The sequence below is a fragment of the Martes martes genome (assembly GCF_963455335.1).
Source record: "Martes martes genome assembly, chromosome: 9".
NCBI lineage: Eukaryota > Metazoa > Chordata > Mammalia > Carnivora > Mustelidae > Martes > Martes martes.
Window position 1 is genome coordinate 127,657,884 of NC_137896.1, and position 22,964 is coordinate 127,680,847.

A 22,964-nucleotide genomic window follows, 5' to 3' on the forward strand; every position below is an offset into this window, starting at 1 on the left:
CCGATGATCAGAATTGGACGGTCTGAACTTATGATGGAGAATTCAGAGCCTCCTGAATTATTTGGTCGTCTTCCTAGACCAACTTGTTCCACTGACTGAGCAGGAGAGTTTCCTGCCAACAAGAGCGCTTAGAGCGCTTGGTCTAGCTCTAGTCTGCACACTCGACCCAAAGGACAGCTCGTAATGAGGGATGATTCTTCTTCATAGAGACTTCAGTTTTGAAGCCATAACCACAGGGACTTTGTGGGGCTCTTTCCATTGAGAAAGCACCGGCCTCAGCCATCTTGTCTGTCAGTCTCCATAGATACAGGATTTGGCTTCTGAGCTTTTCAGGGTTTTGAAAGCTGAAAAAAATATATATATTGGTTCTAAAACACAAAACAAAAACAGCAAAATCAAAGGAGATAAATGTTTAATTAATTGCCAAAAACTGTAACATTATCTCATATGCCACTTCATTAATTATTAAACTTATCACTTGTGAACATTTCATTACATTAGAAAACAGTGTGTAGGGTATATTTTCTCACTTGGCATGAATTTCCAAATAGATCGAGAGGAAAAAAAAGGAATTAATTAATTAAGTTACTCACCGCTAAATAATTTCAAAAGCAAAACTGCAGAGGTTCTTTTGAACTTTTTTGTCGCAAAACTAAAGAAAAACCCCATAACACATAATACGGAATGACGGAGCCGCATCGCCTATGATAGGAGGTTGGGGGAGCTCCAAGAATGAGAGAGTCGGGGCTTCTAAAAGTCTTTCAAGAGTACAAATCATTATCTGATCAGTCCTGATGCTTTTCACCCAGAGGTAGGCACCGATCTAGATGCCCAGACAGCTATAAGGACTTTCAGAGATTTGCTTGCCCAAGAACTGGGTGCCATTTCCAAATGTTGGTTCACCCTTTTCCCAGCCCCTTCTGCTGAGCATTCTTTCAGCTAATAAAACACCAGTCATCTAGCACTGGGTGAATATTTACTCAGTACACACCAGTCTAGAGTTAAAGGCTGAAGGCCACTCTAAAGTTAAAACATTAAAAAGGAAGTCTTACCTCCTGGGTCAGTGTTACAATTTTCTGGGAGTGGAATGTGACCCCTGGTGGAGTTTAATCACAGCAGGTGGCGTTACCTGGACCTCTGAGACTGGAGTAGAATATTTAGATCCACTCCTAACCCCATCCGGGGCTGACATTGCAGAAATTCTTTTTTATTCCCTTCTGGAATTCTGTAAAATGGGGGTAATGATCCCTACCAGAAACTCACAAGCAACAAATGAAATGCCTTCCGCTAACTCTTCTGAAACCCAAGAAACCCTGTACGGTGTAACACGGTTACACCTCATTTAGCCAAGAATTTGTTTTTTACTTTGGTGTAATAATAAAACACTCCCAGCTGAAATCATTGCAGCTTCATTGAACATTTTAACAGTAAATACCGAGATTTAGTTGTGAAAAGTTGTATTTCCCCAAGATGGCCACATCAGTGCGTCTCCCTTCCCGCGTGCCCTCTCTACCGTGGGATGGTCACATTCCTCCACGAAGAGGTGGGGTCTTCTCAAACCTGAATAGAAATCTATAACACCCTCTAGCAATGCAATCCAGGGGAAATGAGGCCGAGTGACTTCTGAGGCTGGATCACAAGAGATAATGGAGCTTCTGCCTGACTGTCTCTCGGGACATGGCCCTTTGGAGCCCTGAACTGCTATGTAAGCATTCCAGCATGCCATCCTGAAGCCGCAGAGCTGGAGGAACCATGTAGAGACAGAGAAGACACCCAACTGGCCCAGGTACTAAGGCTCAAGATCCCTAAGCCAGGCAATCATCGTTTTGTTCATTTTTCTCTATTCTTTTCGTTTATCTGCATTTATAAAATTTCTGCAGCAAACATATTACTTTCCTCAAAATAAGTCAATTTTTTTTTTTAATTCCCCTCCGCTCCCCACCGTCTCAAAGCATCACAAGGCATAGGCTCATATGTCCACGGAATTCCAGCCACGGACTCTGCTGAAGTTGCCAAAGTAACTGCTCACCCCGGAATCCTAACAAGCTAATACTGGTGGACGGACTCCAGAAATGACGGGGGACCTCAGCAGACACGAGGGGATCTGATGCTTGGGTTCACCCACAGTTAGATCCACCAACCTGGTGGCCCCGCGGCGGGAGCACGTTTCCCGAGGCCTGAGCATCTTTCGTTGTTGCTGTGGTTGTTTAACCATGGGAAAGTAAAACTGTTCATTCATTCATCCAATGGTGGTGAAGTCCTGTATGGGCCAGGCATGGGGCTAGGCGCTGGGATGCAGCTGTGAACTAACGGAGGGCTCTGCCTTCTGCCTTCTGCCTTCACGCAGTGGAAAACACCAATGGAGCACTGATCTGAATGTGGCGTGAGGGCTGTGAGAGGCGGCACCCGAGGCCGTGAGTGGGCAGAGAAGGTGCACCAGGCCTAGAGATGGGGCATCCAGATAACGGCATACACTGACAGGGATTGAAGGAATCCCTGTGTCCCAAGGTAGACTGCATCCAACCATGGACCACATGTTTATTCCTCTCTGAAGCCTTAGGTTGATATCCTAACCCCCCGGGTGTCCCTGAATGTCTCAGTCAGTTAAGCATCCAAATCTGGATTTGGGCTCAAATCCATGATATCTAGGTTGTGAGATTGAGCCCTGCATTGAGTCTGCTTGTCCCTATCCCTCTGCTCCTCCCCAATCCTCACTCTCTTTCTTGCATATAAATAAATAGATAGATAAATAAATAAATAAATAAATAAAATCTGAAAAAAGGAAAAAATCCTTGTGCCCATGTGATGGTACAAGGAGGTGGGGCCTTTGGGAGGTGATGAGGTCATGAAGGAGATCGGTTCCCTTACGAAAGAGACCCCAGAGAGGTCCCTTCCCTTCTCTTCGGCCCTGCGAGGACACACGAAGCAGACAGCAGTTGGGCCATCTGTGACCAGACACGGAATCTTCCCGTGCCTTGACGTTGGGTGTCCCAGAGTCTAGAACCCCAAAAAACAAATGTGTGTTGTTGAAACCCCTGCCCACCCCAGTTGGCATTTTTATTACAGCCGCCAGGACCGACTAAGACAGAAATCAAATGAGATCATCTTCGTGAGCACACTTTGCGAAATGGAAATGCAAGGTGTGGTGGCCCACCGCTGTCCCTGCCGCCTCCGGCTGCTTCTGTGAACCAGCCATGGTTCTCACCAGGCAGGAGGCTTCTGTTTTCCACCCTGGTGAGCATGAAAAACCTCAGACCGTGACACTGAACACAGGCCTTCGGTGGCCAAAGGATCTTGTACTCCCGTACGCTGTTCACTAAACAGGCAGGACACCGAGAGCCTTCCTCGCGCTGAGGCCAGTGGCCAAGGTCCAAGATGCTGCTGGGGACACATCTCCCATGCCGGCCTGGCCGGACCATGCTGCCGGCCAGGTGGGGCTTGTGACACGAGTGTCCTTAATTTGTTCTGACGGCCAGCCAAGGAGAGCACCAGTCCTCCAAGGAGCACGAAATGCTTGCCGTGTCCCTCCATGACCCACTGAAACCAAGAGTGAGGGCTGGAGCTCTGCCACTCTCCCGCACCCCTGCCCAGGGTAGGTTGCTAGGGATCCTGGCCACAGCCTCCCAGTCCCTATGAGTCCTTCCGTGTCATTGTCCATCACCACTAAGAAGCTCTTTCTAACAGGAAAGTCTTGCTGGGGCCTCCTCTGTGCCTCCCCTCGGGTCCCCGGACAAGGAAGCTCAAACGCGTCAAACGGGCCCACTGTCTCAGCTCCTCGCCAGCTGCCTCGTCTCCAGCCATTTGTTCCTCCTAAAGCCAATTCTGACCATTTGTTCCCTCCAGGCCCCAAATGGAACCCCATACCTCCTCCTTCATAGAACTCCTGCCAACCTCTTAAATCTTTGCTCGAGTGTCACTTCCTCCAAGAAGCCTACCAGAAACTACCAGCCTTCTGCCCCCGCCCCCGGCCCCAGGGATCCCGCAGGTACCTACCATGTATTAATCTTGCTGTTTTGATGCAGCAAGACAGTGTTCTCCCATCCGCTGCCCTTCTTTCACGGCCCCCCGGGTGCCCTGGGGAGTCTCTGGTAAAACGGAGACTGTGATTTGTGGGCAGAGACGTTATGCAACAAGAAGGGTCCGTGTTGGCCACAACAGTTTTGTTCTTTTTGTAGATGCTTAACTCTGAAGGAGCCACAAGGCCTCAGCTCCCTGGGCTGCCCCCGCCCGAGGCAAGCAGGCCCTGGCATCAGATGTTGCTGCTGAGAGAGCCCAGTCTCCGCGCGAAGGGCAGAAAGGGGAAAGGTCAGTGGAATCCTGTGTACACAGTGACTCTCCTCCGGAGCCAGAGCCTGGCTTTCTTTGTGGAAAATGTTGCTGCAGACTCCGGTTCCCACAAAAGATCCAGGAAGACCAGTCAGGCAGCATGATTCCAGGGACTCCTCCCAATTCTGGTTCTGTGGCCAAAAAAACTCGAGGAAATAATTATTTGAACCGAATTTGCCAGGTGTCTTCTCGGCAAACTCCTTCAAGTCCTCAGGAGAATGGCTGCATCGTGAATCTCCAAGAGGAGCGTAAGTGTGAACACCAATTGTGTTTATCTGGCCCCAGCGTCACATTCTGAGGAACCAACTCTTGATGTCTCCCAGAATCAGTGTTTCACAGAACACAATTCAGGAAATGCTGCCCTAAGGATATATAGGAATCTAAGAGCTCCCAAAGGGTCATATCTCCTAATATTCAGATATTTTCGAGAACTTTCCTGGTATCATTTCTTCATACACCATCCAGAGTCCGCTGTGATGCAAGCAGCTCTGTTTCTTGTTGATGCTGTGAACCATGTATGCAAGTGTTTCCCTCATCACCACGGTTACCAGGGAGCTCAGCATTGAGTCCTGACCCACAGCAAGCTACTGCCCAGGCCTCTGGAGGGGAAATTTTGTCTTAGCTTTTCTCTGTCACCATCCTATCTCTATTTTTGCTTTCTTTTAGTCATGATTCCTTTATTTATTCATTGTAAACCTCTTTTGCTGGTATGTCAAAAGCCTTTTGAAAAAGAGGCAAGATGGGGGCACCCGGTTGGCTCAGTCGGTTGAGAATCCGACTCTTGATTTCAGCTCAGCTCATGATCTCAGGGTTGTGGGATCGAGTCCCGAGTCAGGCTCTGTGCTCAGCAAGGAGTCTGCTTGAGATTCTCTGTCTCCCTCTGCCTACCCACCCCCTAAAAATAAATAAATACTTTTTTTTTTTAAGAGGCAAGGTGTGCATAAGGAAATGTAAGGAAAAAACGATAGTACTGTTAACAATAATGAGAAGAAAAACACTTTGATTCCAAAGAAGAGGTGACTCTCCAAGAACTATCAAGGATTAGCTCTTTTCTGAACAGGAAAAGAGGACCCAAGATGGGTTTCATCCTTGGCTTAATCCTTACGTTTGTTTCTAGTTTCCAAAGTCAGAAGGGCCTTCTTCCCGCCCCCACTCCCTTGAGAAACTGAAACAGAACCACCCTCGAGATCAAATAGATTATGTTCACGACACAGAGAAGAGAGGAAGGTCTGTGCCCACTCTCCCAGCTCCCCAGACAACAGGCTTTTGTGCTCAAGGGAGAGACAGGGAATGGGGGGCACTTGATAAGTTGTGGCCACTGGACAGGGCCTGCCGGGCTGACACGCCTGCCCTCCAAGACTCCGTGAGTTGGGGGCATGGAGGGCCTTTGATTCTCGGCCACTGCCCCCACCTCTGAGACCCCTGCCCACCCAGCACACTGAGAGCCACTCCCGGGGCCTTTTGAGGACCCAAAAGAGAGGCTGAATCTTCAGATTCGTATTCTAGTTGAATCTTCTTTCTCTACACAAACTCAATTTAACCCTCTTCCCTTCGGACAACTTGACTGGGAAATGACCTACAGATGGTAATAACCCTCCTGCCTGTCTTTCCTGAGCTGGACCTGCAGGTTGTCACCTCCAGAGCCCCTTGTCCCCATCTTGGGGCAGTAGCCACGTTCTTCCTCTTAGCGCTTCCCTCACGGATGGTCCCCTGGGAGCAGACCAGCGGCTGCCAGTATCTCCTCGGAGTTCTCCTCGGAGGCCATGACCGACTGTGTCCCTCCTCCGTTGTGCACACCCTCTCCCCCGACACCAAAGGGCACTCCTGGCCAAGAGGAGGAATGGAGATGAAGACAGCTGGAAGCGTGAAGTTGGGGGAGCTGTCACCTGGACCTTGAGGGACAGCGAAAACTGCTGGAACTACATCTTCCCCTTCTGAGCTGAAAAAAAAGGCGAAAAAAAAAAAGGGGAAGAGAGAGAGACCGAGGTCTTCAGAGTTTGGGGAGGTCCGACATCTTAGTCATGACCTCCTTCAATCTTCACAAAAACCTGGACGGTTCCCATTTTATCATTAATCCCATCTCAGAAAGGAGGAAACCAGCCTCAACTAAGGAGGAGCTAGTCACGCTGAGACCAAGTTCCAGGCATTTCCACGGCCGGGGCTCTCCGGCTCCACCCAGGACCGGCCCAGGAGTTTCGACTTCATCCCAGAGGCAGTGGACCCTGAAATCTTTTTGAAAACTTGTGAGTTGAGTTCGCAAAGCAGTGTTCACATTAGAATAGGGATTTTCCACCATGCAACTGTCAGCTTTGGGCTGCAGTCCCGACTGGACATCAAAGACAGACTCTGAGAGCCATCGTACTTGCTGGACACTTACACCAGAAAAATCAGACATCGAGAAAACAGATTATCCCCGTCTTTCCCCACACTCAGACCAGGATCCTTCTGGAAAGGTCAGATCTCATTCCACAGATGTCCTCAGTTCTCCTGCGGAAGAAAGGACAGGAAGTCTAGGCCCACCGGCCAGGTCCGCTCACTTCGGTGTAACAGACAAGGCCTCATTAGGCAGCCGTGGGCACCGAGGAGACCCCGAGACCACAGACCCCATTCCTGCACTAGCATCCAGACGGGAAGCTGGAGTAGAAATTCAAGTGTTCACAGGTTCAGCACGTGCAATGAGGGGTTTATGCGAGGCCCGTGAAAGTTTGGCCAACCCTGGGTTGTAAAAACGGCAAAGGGATTTATTTGTGGCTGTCCCTTCGGTGGGTCTGCTCCAGGGGAAAAGCAAATCTTTGTGAGGCACCCATTGGTTCCTGTGTATGGCTTACCTTGCTCAAAAGAAAAAAAAAAATCATTTAAACGATTTAATTGGCCTAATTTGTGTTCTTAAAAAATGAAAATGAAAAAACTGAGATTTTTATGGGTGGTGTTACATTTTTAACGGGCAAGGATCCCAGGCCTGTAGTTTTAATTGGAAAATGTCAAACACCTGGTTGTTTTAGGCTCAGAAATAAGAATAATACCTACCATTTGCTTGCGGGCCACCGTTTACAAAGTACTTCGTGTCAGACAGCGCGCATGCTGCTAGCGTGGGCTAAGGTTGAACTGTGAGATCCGTATTTACCGTCACCATGCTGCGCTCCAAAGGCGGCGTGACACAACGGGTAGGTTTGCTCGTACAACACGCGGGCGTGAGGCCTCCCTGAGATGAAGCACTGGTACAGAAGGTCCCGCCAAGAACATGGAGCCTTGCCACAGCTGAGACCTTTCCCGAATGCGGCACTTGGATCTTCCTCCTTGCAATTAGTCTTAACAAGTCCTGGAAAGTCAGCCCGTCCCACACTTCTTGGCCATTCCTGGAGCAGGAAGGACCACGTTACGTCACCTGAAGCTGGGTATGTTGGGACAAGGGAGGAGTGGGGGGGGGGGGGGACAGGGACGACCTAGTGCCCCTCTTTTGACAGCATCTTCCTCAACGCCCGAGGCCAAGTCTTTGTCCTTCCTGAGCTCCCGTTTCCTCGTGGGCAGGAACTGAATCCTGCCACGTCCAGAATCCTGCCACGTCCAACTGTTGGCCTCGCTCCACGGAGGCTGAGTGAGCGTGTGTGAGAACCACAGACATGGCCGTGCTCTTGTTTTGTTATTGTCCTAGCCCTCCGTGTCAGGAGGCCCGGGTACCAACTGCGGCTCTATCTCTTGCTGTGAAACCTCAGACAGGTTCCTTCTTCTCTTTAAACCTCTAAGCCCATCTCTGTCCAATGAAGACGGTGAAGACTGGATGTTCTTGGTCAGCGCACCTTGAAGTGTAGCCATCAGACTAGTACAAGACAAGGAGCTTGCGCTGGAATATAAATCATTGCCCTGCCCCCCTCATGGGGAAGGCCTTGCTGTGAAAAAGAAAGAAAAAAAGAAAAAAAGCCAGCTAAACTAGACCCTAGGCTGAATGACCAGGAGTGCCATGTTGGCGCGACTACACAAGATGATTCCAATGATAATTCTTATCCTGCTTACAAGATAAACAGGGACCTGGGAAATGGGTTTGATTCAGAGTTTTTGCTGTCCAGGTGGGGCCGCTGTCCTAATTAGCCAACAGGGCTTCGCAGGGGGCCTAACCTGGTGCAGCGGGGCCTCGGGTCACCACGGTGGTCCCTTTCCCGGAGCTTCCAAACTCAGTGGGGAGATGAGACAAGAGAAAGAGTTTATGAAGAAAGGGCCGGACCTCTAGCCAAGGCAGTGGCATCCAGCAGCCCTCAGCCGGGCCTGTCAACAGAGGAGGCATGGAGAGAAGGTTCGCTAGGACAGCCAGAGTCGGGAGGGCTTTCTAGGTGACACGGCATTTTTACCAGGGTGGTTAAAGTGAACCTTCCATTAAGCAAAATTTGGACAGGTTCAGGAACACAGTGACTTGCTCCCATTATCCTTGGGCTCACTTTTCCGTAATCCAGAAATGCGTTCTGGGGCTTGTATGTGGGATAGTAGCCAAGTTTCTCAGGCAGGTGATCTGGACTTCTGACATAGAGTTAGACTCCGGCTAACACTTCAATACGCTCTTGCGTACACCTACACGGGCAAGCATCCATGTAGAGATCCAGGCGGGTCCACACCAGCATCTACGTGGGGCGGGGGTGGGGATCCCAGCCTCGGGCTGTAGGGATGCCGTTGCCTTGGTCAGCCCCGTTCTCAGGTGGGACTCAGACCTGCCCTTGAAAAGAAAATCTGTTCTCATGTGTCGTCAACTCCATCCTCTACGTGTTCAATTTGCTCTGATAACTGGAAAGTTAAATGCACAGTAGGCCCCTTTGTTCATTTTGCATACTTCACTGAAAGAACAAGAAATTATTAGGGGAAATATATAGGTACATCTGCTGGGAAACTCCTTTCTCTCATTCGTTCGGCCTTTTGCATATGGGGATATCTGTCGTATTTTAAATCACTTGATGGTAATTGGCAAGGACCCCAACTGCCTATATGCTACTTTTTTTTACCTTCTGGTTTCAGGCATTTCTCCTTTTCTCTCTGAATTTCTTTCCGTCGGTCTGTCCTTTGGTGGACTGTCTTTTCTTCCTGTCTTTATAGTTTTTCTATACAATCCATGGCCATGCGATTGTTTAAATTTAACTTCCAACTTTCAAACTGCTGTGTGTGTGTGTGTGTGTGTGTGTGTGTGTGTGGTTTCCCACCCCGTCTAGAAAGGAAATATTCCCATGGGAAAAGATAAGTGTGAAACAAGGGTGGCTAGGGTCCTATCTTTGAGGTGTCCAGACTCATACAAAGAACTTTTTAATGAATTGTTTTTCCTCAAAAAAAAGGAAGACATGTGTAGTCTCTCCCCCAGAGGTCTCTGAATTCTTGGCTGAGTAGGATAGAAAGAGAATGCTTCCAACCCCTCCCCCTTCAAATCCTAAATCTTTGAAAGCTACCCTAGAATAAAGCAACGTTTTCTTATAAATTTTGCAACGAGAATTCTGGACTTTTTGAGGGTAAGCCACATAGGCGCTTACTAAAGGAGTGAATTGCCTTGGGTTTTCGGGGGCCATCCTGGAATCCTTGGGAAGGGCTCCCTTTATTCCTGGGCCGCCTTTGATGACACATGACCTTTGACTCTGATCAATGCATCCTCCTCCTGGGGTAGTGGAGAGCAGACCAGCTCTCTCAGCGCCCAGAGGAAGAGCGGGCAGTTAGGCCCTGACCTCCCGCCCTGCCCCTAACCTCACTGATAATTGAGTTTTCCATCCGTGCTCATCAGCAGGGTTGAAACACAAAGAAATAAGCCCCTCCTTACTCTGTCTTTGCCCAGATGAAACCTCAAGCCAAATCCGTCGGGCTCACACCGACATCCGGCCCTGGAACTCACGGGAGAGGGGGTGTATCTGGGCGCCGGCTCCCCCCGTTCCAGCCTGGGCCTCCTGGCATCTCCCACGTCCCAGCCACGGGCCGTGTGGCTCCAGCCCCACGTGCTCGTCCTCGTGGAGCGCTCCGAGAGAGAGGCCCCGGTGTCCTCGAAAGATGGCCCTGCGACCGAGGAAACTCCCACCCCACTCCCACTCCCAGCGCCTTCTGCAAAAGTGGGTTTCCCGGACTCTCCTGGAAGACTAAAAATTTAAGAGAATTTAAAAGAAATTTTCTCCACCTCGCCTTCAGTCTTTGTAAAATTTCTTGCTTTAGAATTACGTAAGTGATAACTAAGCTTCTTCGGAGCGCTTGGTACCCTAGGAGCAGGAGGCCGGCATCTCGACCACGGCCAAGCTGCAGACGAAGCAGAAGGTGCTGGCTGGGGACGCGGGTCCACTCGGGTCTGTCTGTGGCTCTCGGATCCCCGGGAACAGCTTCATGGGAAGCAGGGGTGCGGCTGGGCTAGGGGGAGAAGCCCTCCCTGGGTCGCTTCTGAATAGTAACAGCCTCATTATTGGGACGCTCTCCACCTTGCAGTTTCCACGGTTGCCTCTGACCCTCCATCCCCAACCAAGGAACTATATGATGTCCCAAGAAACCAAAGGGTGGCAAACCTCTCCAAGGTCACCCAGACTCGGGAGAGGAGCAGCGGAGAGCTGGAGCCAAGGTTGCCGACTCTGCGGCCCGAGAACTCTCCGGAGCATCTCGCCGCTTCAGGAAGAACACTCCCGGAACGCAGAAGGAAGGAGGAGGCTTCCAGGCTCTGATAAACCCCCAGGGAAACAGGAGCAGGGACAGAGCAGCCACGGCCAGGGGGAGCGACAGAGGCCTGACTTCCGAGGATGGAGAAGTTGAGCTTCCTGGGAGAGGAAGGGCCTCCGAGCCTCGAGGACAGAGCGGCCCAGAAAGAGGGGTGGAGGGACCTGCCTGGGGGAGGCTCCGAGGGCGAAGTCAGCGCAGGGACAGGGACGGTGGTGACGCTCACAGACCCGCAGCCCCCCCACCCCCCCACCCCGCAAAGCGCTTAGGGGCCAAGGGAGGGAGCAGGCGTGGAGGGCCTTCGCCGTCTGGCCTGGAGTTAGGGCTTCCTTCCAGAACCTTCTGGAGTAGCCACTGCAGGGACGAGATGCATGTGCAGCGTTGAACAAACAGGATCTTTTCCCATCTGGAAAAGGAAAACTAGAAAACCTCATTCCAAACAGTGCCCGTGACCTGGGCCTGTCCGAGTGGTCTTCCGGAAGCTGGGACCTATCAGCGTAAACGTCTCCTTGCCGTCCCTGCTACGGGCCCTCTTGCCTCGGTGGTGGGAAGTTCCCAAGGCCCTTGCTAATCCTCTAACCACCCGGGTCCCTGTGCTGCCCGTTCAGAAGTAGGAGGTCTGGAAGTGAGACAAGGAGCTGCATTTTGGCCCAGGGCCCACAGGTGGTTAATGGCCATGGATAAGAAGAAACACAGCCCTAAGACCCACCTGGGTCTCTGGGACCTAGTAGGGCTCCTCCTGGAAAGACAGTGACAGTAGGTCCAGCCAGGGGTGACCCAGGAATCCGGATTTTTAACAAAAGCAGAGACAGGATTAAGGGAGGGTAAGAGCTGGGTCAGGCAAGTGCAGGGTCAGACCCTTTCTTTAGAAGCTTGCTCTGTTGCTCCTCATAGCTATATTTACACTTCTTTCTTTCTTTTTGTAAACTTATTTTCGTTAAATTCAATTAGTTAACATAGAATGTGTCATCAGTTTCAGATACAGAATTCGGTGATTCATCACTTGAGTATAACACCCAGGGCTCATTCTATCAAGCGCCCTCCGTAATGCCTGTACCCCAAGTGACCCCATCCCCCCACCCCCCTGCCCTCCAGAAACCCTCTCTTTGTTCCCTGTAGTTAAGAGTCTCTTAAGGTTTGTCTCCCTCTCTGAGTTCATCTTATTCTATTTTTCCTCCCCTTCCCCTATGATCCTTTGTTTTATCTCCTAAATTCCACATATGAGTGTAACCATATGATAATTGTCTTTCTCCGATTGACTTATTTCACTTAGTCTAATCCCCTCCAGTCCAATCCGTACCAATATAAATGGTAAGAATTCATCCTTTCTGATGGCTGAGTAATATTCCATTATATATATATATATACATATGTGTGTGCATATATATATATATATATGCACACACACACGCACCATATCTTCTTTATCCATTCATCTGTCAATGAATGTCTGCACTCCTTCTTTCCCTGGTTTGGCTATCGTGGACATTGCTGCTATAAACACTGGGGTGCAGCTGCCCATTCAGATCACAACATTTGCATCCTTTGCACTAATTTCTAATGTTCTGTATCTCAGTGACTGAGTTTTTTGGCCCTCCTTAAATTTTGCACGAGTTCCTCATGCTCTTCACCCTCATCCTAGCCCTGAGCAAAAGCCCCAGTCCAACCACTGGGCACCACCTTCCAAGGTCTTACCAGAATTTCTCACCCCACCCCCCTCTGTGCTTCTCACACTGCCAATGGCCTCAGCCATAGGCCCAGGCTCTGCACCGCTACAGCACCCCACCCTGATGCCCGGCTCTTGGCCTGGCCCTGGGACATGCTGTCCTGCCAAGTCCCCGTTTCCTCTGGGATCTTTACTCCTCCTGGTCAGCTTCTCACCCAGTGCCAGCTAGGTCCCCTTCCTGTCCACAGCGTCAGGAGCCCTGCAACATCTGCTCCCATGTCCATCCCTGACCCCCCAACACCTCCAGGGGAGAAGAGTGTTTTGTACTTCTGTGCTCTCTTTGCACACACCTCCAAGATAGGACTGTCTCACCATCCCGGGACTCCTCTGTGCCTGTGAGCCTCCTAAGAAGAAAACGGAGGGGAAAAAAAGAAAAAAACATAACCATAGATTCCATCACACCTAGAACATATGCAGGCACCCAGGATTTTGATGAATGAATGAATGAATGAATGAGAGAAAGAAAGAAGGAAAAAAAGGAAGGAAGGAAGAAAGGAAGGAAGGGGAGAAAAACTCAGGGCACGATGGGGTGAGCACAGACTTTGGTCTCCCAACACAAACCTGAGCTTGATATCAGATCCACTACTCCCTACCCTCATGGTCCTGACAGAGACTCAGCATCTTTAGGCTCCATTTATTTATCTATAAAATGGGGCTGATAATCTACCTTTGCAGGGTTGTTTGTGAAAATCACCAAGTGCCTGGGACACAGTAAAGGATGTTCCATAAACTTAGAAAATACTAGGGATCCGCTAGTAGATCTTTCCCTCTAACGAGCTTCTGGTGCTCTCTGCTCTGGGGGCGGGGGGGGGGCGCTCTTATGCCCTCTTAGGTTGGTTGTTGGGGTTCTTGCATCATGGCTGAGTTGGGTCTGATGGGTGATTAATAACGATCAAGGCTTCGGTGAGAATTGGTCCCCAGATCAACTAGAGAGTTTGCACAATCTAAAGCCGGAAGTAGGAGTTAATGTGGGTCTTTGTTGAATTTCACTAATTCAACCCAACCTGGGGCCTGTGCTTGTGTGTGGTGGCGCTCACCTAGGGGGACTCTGAGGTGCTGTCATAGACAGAGTCTCCTGAAGTCCCTTGAAGGCCTTAAATGTCATGAAAAATATCTTACTCTAGAGTAGATTTATCCCTACCCTCCTCATGCTAGTAGAGTTCTCTAGAGAAACAGACATAGGGTAGAGAGAGAGGGAGAAAGAATTCAAGAAATTGGCTCTTGTGATCATGGGTGATGACAAGTCCAAAATCTGTGAGGCAAGCCAGAAGACCAAAGACCCAGGAAAGAGCTGATGCTGCCGTCCTGAGTCCAAAGGCCATCTTGACACAGACTTCCCTCTTCTGTGGGGGACCTCATTCTTTTTGTGAATGCCTTCAACTGATTGGATGAAGCCCACCCATATTACAGAGGATAATCTATTTTATTCAGTGTCCTGGTTTCAACACTAATATGCTCTAAAAAATATCTCCCCAGTGACATCTAGACCGGTGTTTGACCAAGCAACTGGGTGCCATAGCCTAGCCAAGTTGACACATCAAAGTAACCATTATACTCCCCAAGTTACAGCATGAAATGAAATCAGTCCACCAGATAATCAACACGTAACTAAACAGGAAGCAATCATGGGAAAGCACTTTGTGCGGGTGGCGGGAAGGGTCCCACAGAGAAGGTACCGCTGGGATGATGGCTGTATCCAATCTGCTGCTGGAGAACAGCCAGAGAAAACCCAGTGCTCGTCTAAAAGATGCCTGACAGAACCCTCCCTTCAGAGACTAATTCATTCACTCAACAAGATTGGCCCTCCCAAGTACCAGGCATCTCACTAGACTCTGGGGTAAAGATACGGCTCTGACAACGGACCTCGAGACCTCATGGTCCAGAGCGGAGGCAGACACCCAGAGGACACGTGCTATGACAGCAGGGTGTACCAAAAAGGAAAGGCAGGTCTGAGCACCTCCACTGGGGAGGATGTGGTGGTGTTTGTGGGGTTAAAGAGCTAGCATCAAACATAGTGATCATCACCAGGGAGAGAAATGAGAACGTGATGATGTGCAATGTGAAATGGTTTGCAGCATTTAGAAGCAAAGACCTAAATGTATGCACAGCATTAGATTTTTTGAAAATGCAGTGTGGAATGGGGGGAAAGAAGGAAGAAGCGAAACTGGATAGCATGGTGTCATTTCTATAAGTTCAAAATACACTATACAGAGCAACCGCCTTCAGAGAGACACCTATGATTTCCGGGGTACAGAGCAGATGCCCTGGGACGGTCATCTGTGAAGAGAGGGGGATGGGAACGAGGACGGGCGAGTACGTCCGTGAGAAGAGGAGCCCGGTGGGGACCAGTGAGGGATGTTGCACGAACCGAAGATGATGATTGACTCAAGCTTCTGCACTGAGTATCAGAGAATCAACCCATCGACCACGGTGGGTGAAAAATCTCCAGGAGAGAGACAGCCGCAACCTGGTTATAATGACTTGGTCACTGCCTGCCTTCCTTTCTAGGCCAGAAGTTGGCAAACTACAGCCCGTGAGCCAAATCCAACCCAGTATCTGTGTAAATAAAGTCCTGTTGGCACACAGCCATGCTCCTTCATTGGCCGGGCACCCATGGCGGCTTCCGGGTAACAATGGTGGCCGCCGCCTAACAGTGGCTGCTGCCGCGTAAGAGTGGCGTCTTCCGGAGCCGCCACCGAGACTGGGCAGCCTGCAAGGATATTTACCAAGTAATCCTTTCAGATAATATTTGTCAACCCTGTTCCAGACTAAAAGCTCATGGCTAGGGCCAGGGATAAAAAGAAAAGGGAGGACTCCACAAATGGTGATCAAACCCCAGACGAGTGCACGAGCATCCCAAGACCGTACTGTCGGACTCAGACGGCAAGGGAGGGTCGCTCCGTTCTTCATGAGCACCAGGCCTTTGTACCTGCCACTCCTCTAGGTGCGACACTCTCCATCCTTGCTTTTTCTGGCTGTGCTTCTCCCCATGGAGGCCTCTCTGGTCCCCTGCCCCCAGGTCGTGAAGCCCTGCTCTGCCCCGTCTTATCGTGCTGCACTTTCTGACACTACAGGACACCCTGGTAATTATTTGTTCATTGTTGAACTTCCTTTCTTCACCTGGGCATGAGCCATGTCCTGCTCAGTTCCGGATTTCCAGCAACTACAGGAATGGGGAGGGGAAGAACAAGGAATACGATCAGAAAAGATTCAAGGAAAAAGCCAAAGGGCCTGGAGTGCCGAAGCACCCAAGGGCCGGGTGCTTAGGCCTGCTTTCCCATACAAAGAAGACTGTCTGCTCCCAGAATTATTGAGCCAGAGCTGGAAGGAACCAGAACCAGGCCAACCCAGCTCCCTTCTGGAGGCTGTGCTGCCCCATTCCCAGCTTGGTTCGTCAGTGAACCAAGACGGCTCATAGAGCATAGAATGCAATAGTAGTTTCTGAAAGACTGGTAACCTGAAATCAGGAAGAGGGTCCCCAAATTTGGAACAAAGATCACCCCTGCCTCCATCCATCTCCCACCTTCATGCACTGTTCCAAGGGTTTTAAAAAAATTCATTCATGGAATCCTCATGACAACTCCTGTGACAGCTGAGACATCTGTGGCACAGGGAGGTCTCTCCTCTTGCCCTGGGTCCTACATCTGTCCAGCACCAAAACTAGATTTACTCCTGGGGGGCCTGGTGACAGAGCTCAGGCCCTAATCACTACTCTACACCACCTCTTACCTAACATTGCTGGTGGACTTCTCGTACTTGACATTCAGGTTCTTATGTGCTCCTGGTAGCCCCCTGCGGAAGGGCAGGCAAGGAGGGGATTCTTATGCCCAGCCAGCAGTTGAGAAATCAAAGAAGCCAGGTGCTCTGAGCAACATTCTAGACTCTTCTGCGATCTCTATTACCAAACCCCAGCACAGTGCACCCTTGACCAGAGGTAAGTCATTCCATAGAGGAAATGTTCATTGTGCACTAGGCCAGGCCAGGTCCCACACTGGGCATCCAGGAGACCAGAGAAAGGGCAAGCCTGGACCAGCCCTGGAGAAGGTACTGGGGTTGTGGATGGTAAGACATGGAGACACATACCTGTAACCCGGGGAAAGTCAACCCCTAGGGTCGATCAGGTGTGTTCATTTCCTTCTATGATTATCAGGGAGATCTTTCTGGAGGAGAGTACCGCTGCCAGGTTCCTGAACTGAGTCCCTGTTTCCACATTTCTTAGCCAGTAACTAATAAAGGATGCCTTAGGCTTCCTCTGCCTATGGAAGGAAGCTTCGTACGAGGCTCCCTGACTCCGATTCAGCCTCGGCTCTCACTCCCGGCTCAGCCCGGAATGTCTCCACAGAATGTCTACTACGCCGCAGCTCAATCCCTTTCAACCCCCGTGACCTCCCTGAACGAGGCGCACAGAATTTGAGGCTCAGGCTCAGCCAGGAACCTCTCTGGAATTCATGGGCTCTTCCCTCCTGGCCTCTTCTGGTGCCCCTCCCTGCTCAGCCCTGGGAGCTGGCCCCGCATCAGATGCCCCAAAGACCCCCAGGCTTCCTTCCTCTGGAGGGAGTTGACGACGGCTGCTGGCCTGTCCTCAACACCCTGTCCTTCAATTCTTGAGGCTGTTTTCCCAGAGAAACCACTGGGGGTTGAGCAAATCTTGACTTCCTGACGCCCAAGATGCTGTGTACCATGTGCGAGGAATAGAGAGATACACAGTTGAAGGGTAGAAGGGATTTCTTCGACACAGAAAGTGAACCCAGGCCCATGCAGGAAAATGAGAAAAGATGAAGGGAAGTCTCCTTCCCACATGTCCCAGGACCCCAAGGAGCCACCCACAGTAGAGCAGTGAGATGGTTCCAGAATTGTGTCTCCGTCAAGCTCCAGGAGAGACATTTAGAGGATGCCCTCGGGAAGACGGCAGCCAAGTGCCACCTAACGATGCTGGCGTTAGCTTGCCGGCTTCTCCTCGCTTCTGCCCAGCACAGGCCCCGCTCCTCTCCCTGGGCCCTCTGCTTCCTTCTTATACCACCAGGAGGGTTTAAAACTCTGCTGCAACTGACCCCCTTCTCCTGGCTGCTGACCCTTTGACTTTGTCACCCCAGATCCTCCCAGTTGGCCTGTTTCAACTCGACTCCTGTCTCAAACCTTGGTCCCTCTGACCCCTGGCCTCTTCATGCCAACGCCCACCACCTGCCTTGGCTTCTTTTGTACCCATTTATCTGACTGACTGACTGACCTCTGCCCATCCTCTAGGCCTCTTGACCTGATACATCCTCAGCCGTGAGGGAGCCCCCTTCAGCCTGAAGCTTGGGCCTACTGGGCAGCCCGCTCTGCCTCTGACCAGGGAAGGCCTCAGCCAGTTGGTTGGGCCTTGACCTTTGCAGTGATCAGCTCGCCTACAGGCCAAATGGCCACAGACACACAGCAGCCGAGGCGGCCTCCCCATCGGGTCAGCAATCACCCAGACCCATTAGGCTCCTCCAAGCCTCTCCAGGCTCGTCTTCTAGGGCCTGACAATACAAGGACAGTCACCTGTCCGATAGGTAATAGTACCAGCATCCTTGAGAAATGAAAACAGAATCTCTCCCTTCCACCAGTTGGAGGATCTTCCTGTTTCCAAATAGGATAAGGAAAGGAGCCCAAGGGAAGCAGTCAAGGGGGATCTCTGGGGTATGGCCCAGAGATGCAACATTGAGCAAAGAGTGTGGGCCACCCTCTGCCCAGCAGGCCTGGAGTAGTGTATCTAAGGGAGCTCCCGTCCCCTGCTCTGCATTCCCATAGGACTCTGGTTGAACGTCAATCACAACGCCTATCTAGAGTTAATAGCTCGTTCACCGGGTACAAGGTGGTCTCGTCTGCTAGAATTGTGGTTTTTTAAAGGCAGGGAAGGTATCTTCACTCATCCTTGTATTCATTCAGGTACTCACCCTCTTGTTCATGTTGTCACTTCACCTACTTTGTGCCCAGGCCCCAGGGATACAAAGATAAATAAGTCCAGTGACAGGTAAACAGATCATTAAAATTTAATGTGGCAAGTACAGTAATAGAAAGATGCAAAGGGCAGTGGGTATTCAGAGGAAGAAGCATTTTTTTTTTTCCTGCTTCAGAAGATCGAGGACTGCATCACAGAGGAGAAGTCATTTTCACTGGGTTTTGAGGGATGAACAGGAGTTCTCTGGGCCAGAAAAGCACTGAAGTCATGGACGCATACCATCTTCCTGGATGAAGGCTCAGCACTTCTCACCTAGAAAATGCTCAGAAACTGCGGTATTATATAACCAGCGCAGATTCAGTGCTGAGACAGGGGAAAGAGAGCATCAACCACATTCCTCTGCCTCAAACCTGGAGATATGTTGGAATCCCTTAAGGTGTCTTAGAAAATACTGATGTTCCGTCCTCCCCTAGCGATCCTGACATCAATGGTCTGAGATGCCGCCTGGTCATCAGAACTTTTTAAAAGTTCCCCAGGTGATTCCAATACACAGTCGTGTTTGAGAACCCCTGCTTGAGACCAGTGCTTCTCAAGCCTGGAGTGTCAGTTCATTCTGGACAACTTCTTACAGTGGCATCGGGGCAACAGGCCTGGGGCGGGACCCGAGAGCCTACAGATCTAACCAGCTCCGGGTAATGCAGATGCTGCTGGTGCTGAGACCACACTTGGAGCCCCAAGTCTCTGAAGCTGACTTCCTGAAGGAATTCACCAGACGTCAGGATCTTGCCTGCACCCTGGGCCGAGGATTCTGCGCTCCCAGCGCTAACCTTTGGTTCTGGATTGGGGTGGCAGTGGGGGGGCTGTTTGTTGGTGTTTTGAGAGCTGGCACAGCGTACCTGTCCCAGCCAGCTGCCCGCCCAGCCACACTCAAGGCCAAGGCCCAGCCGAGGGGGCCCGGGCCGGCCAGCTGACATCCCAGTGCGGAGGGTGGTTGGCAGGAGCTGCCTGCTGGGTAAACATTGTTCTGGGTTTTTTTTCTTTTTTTTCTCTTCAAACAAGCCCTTCCCAGCGCCGGCCACGGACCCCTAAACAATACCTCTCTGTGCTGTTGACACAAAGGCACAAATGGTGTCATTCCAGCCCAGAGATAAAACTCTGATCCTCCCATAATGGGGGGCATTTCCTCTTGGGAAGAACACCAGCGAATCAGGAAATTCAACAAGCCCGGTCTAAACCCTGCCCTCCGGCCAGGCTCAGGTTTTTTTGTTGTTGTTTTGGGCGGATTTCTTTCTCCCCAAAGCTCCACTCGGTGCAGGGGCCTCCGTCAGCAGATCTGTGAGCCCCAGACAATGGGCTCTTTCTGCAGACAATGGTCAGCGTGAAGAATGTCGCAGGAGGGCAGGGCTTGAGGAGGGACAATCAGCTTTCAGAAGGCAGTGGCCGAGTGGGTGCTGCAGGGAGGGTCCCGCTGTCACCCGGGCAGCCTCCTCAAAGGCACCATTTATAGGACCCGCAGCCCCGGAAGAATGGCCACTCGGGCCGCGCGGAGCTGGAGGGCCTCGGCTCCCTGGCCCCCCGCCGCAGGCCGAGCCCCGTCCCCCTGCTTTATCGGCCCCCCGGGGCGCCTGCGGCCATGGCCCCCACTATGCAGACTTTGTTTAATGAAAAAACAGTCACCCCCAAATTAGACCGAGGCCTGCTGGTCCCCACGCCGCCCCTCCTACAGGACCCGGCCCAGGCCTCCATCGGCCGGCTCTCCAGAAAAGAAAGGGCTTATTCATCCCCTAAGGTGGAAACTCGCTTTCTCCGGGGGAAATTGTGTAACTGTTTTGTAGTGGAATTGACTACAGTCCTCAAGGTCTTTTGGAAAAAGAAAAACAGATAAGCGGGCGGAGGTTGGAGCCAGCGCCGGCAGTCTTCTCGCTAGATGTGCTCACTGCAGAACAATTTTTCTGACAGAAGCCACAGGCCCAAACATCATATCAGCTAGGCCCTGGATTTCAAGGACCCTCACCGCCACTGGAAAATTAAAAAGAAACTTTTTGGCTGATAGCCATGCACGCATGCCTTCGTCTACTCCTCTAGCACCGCGCCTGACACACAGTAGGTGCTCAGTAAACATTCGTTGAGTGAATGCAAACTTTTATAATACCGGATTCTATCTCTCCATGCTTAGAAAACCTTCAATAGCTCCCTAGTGCCTGTGGTATAAATTTCATTTTTCTTGATGCGGTCTCCAACTTGTCACGGGGCCCCTCAAATGCCTCTCCAACCTCACAATCCTCCCGCTTTCCCCTATTGGTCCCCAAGGCACACACATAAACATACACACATATGCTGCCCACTGCTTCTTGAACCAAACCATTGTTGCACAAGACCCTAGGCCTTGGTCCCAGCTGTCCCTTAGCCCCAAGGCCCTTCCCAAGCTTTTCTGGAGATCCGGTGAGCTCCTCCCCCATCAAGACTCGCCTCCGGTGTTCACCTGTGCTCTTAAAAGCCAACCCGGTGCATCTGACTCCACGGCTTTGCTCTCTCGCACTCGCGGCCCTATCACGGCATTTGCCACAGCGTCGTATTTATCTATTCTGACCATACGCGGACTCCTTGAGAGCAGGGACTGTGTTTGACTTAGCCCCAGTGGGGGCCCAGGGCCTGGTCCATCAGGGTTCTCAGTAAGCAGGGGACCATCTAGCCCCGGTGTGCCCGGGACACTCTTCATTTTAGGACTGAAAGTCCCATGTCCTAGAAAACAATGAGGTCCTAAGCAAACCCGATGGTTGGTCTTTCTATTGGTAAGTGAGTTCTGAATGAATAAATATCCAGTCTCCATTCATTCATTCAACACGTGTACAGTAAAAATCTGTGAGCTAGGTCCCCCAGTCACCCAACTGCAGGGCGTATCTAAACAACCCAATATCTCTTCGAAACAATCCCACTACCCAGCACGGTGAAAGGTTGAGTCCTTGCAATTGAATGAGCATTAAGTCCATTAGGCATCTTTCCTCGGTCATTGTTTATCTTCTCGGCGATCTCTTCGGGCAACCAGCCACATGGTTTGTAACGCATCTGTTGACATCTGCCTTGTCTCTCTGGATTTGCCCAGGCTCTCCCTGAGTCTGCTGCCCTCGGAAACGTTGAGCTCTCTGGACTCGAAGCCTCACACATGAGTTCCTATCTAAGGTTTTATAAGTCAAAAGGTACACACTGGAGCTCGGTTCCCAAAGCAGCCCCCAGCCCCAGGCCTTAAGAACAGGAACGGTTGCAGCCAGCCTCTGCTCAGCCTCCCTCGGACCCTCGGGCAGCTTGGACCCATCTGTTTCCCAGTTCTAGGTCAAATCAAGCTGAGGAATGATCAGGCTTCATTTGACCCGAGATGGCTGTGGCATCTGGCTGTTCCCTCCACCCTCCCTCCTCCCCCTCCCCTCCTTGGTGGGCTTTCAGGGACGCCATCTCCTCCGATGAGGCTGGCAGAGTTTCTGGGAAGCGTGACCCGATGGACACCACAGAGACAGACATAAATGGTTTGAAACCCAGCCACGCAGCAAGGTGAGTTACCTAACCTCTAAGTGGGTAAGTTACCTAACCTCTCTTGTGCCGCCTCATTTAAACAGGGACAGCCCTAATGTCCACCTTGCAACATCATTAGAAAGATGTCAGTAGGAAATTGGCAAGGCCTCCAGTTCTGTGTCTAGCACACGGTAGACGCTGCAAAATCTACTTCTCTTCCCTTCGGCGCAGAGGGAAGAAACCACCATTTGGAGTGAATCCATTCGACACCTTGGGGCCAAGCCCATACTTTTGGGAATCTCACTTAGCTGCCAAAAATTGATTTTAAAGCATAGCATGTGGGCAAATATGAGGCATCTTAATGCTAACGTTTAGAGAAGCAATAGCCTAAAATTCCTCTTATTCCCCATGGAAAAAAAAATTATTTCCTCTCATCCAGAGTCCCTGGTTCTCCAGGAGACAAAGACTCCAAGCCGTGTGTGTGGCCACCCACCTTCTAAAACATACGGATTTAACCAACCTGCTCCATTCACATTGTGCACGCTGCCGTAACCTGACGTTTCAGACAATCTCTAGCTCATGTCTGTTTCTTCCCCTCCATATAATCTTAATACCCCTATTTATTTCGGGCTTGTTTCTGTGAACATTTTGACTTTTTATTAAATCAAAATTAATAGCTTTGCACCCTAAGAAAACAGAAATGAGCTACAAAACCATGAGATTTTTTGAAAGTCCTTCAAGTTTTTGGTTTTTTGTATTTTTTGGTTTTGTTTCATCTCTGTGGTAGCCCTGCATGAATTACTTGAGGGAAACCTTTGTTAGGACATCGTA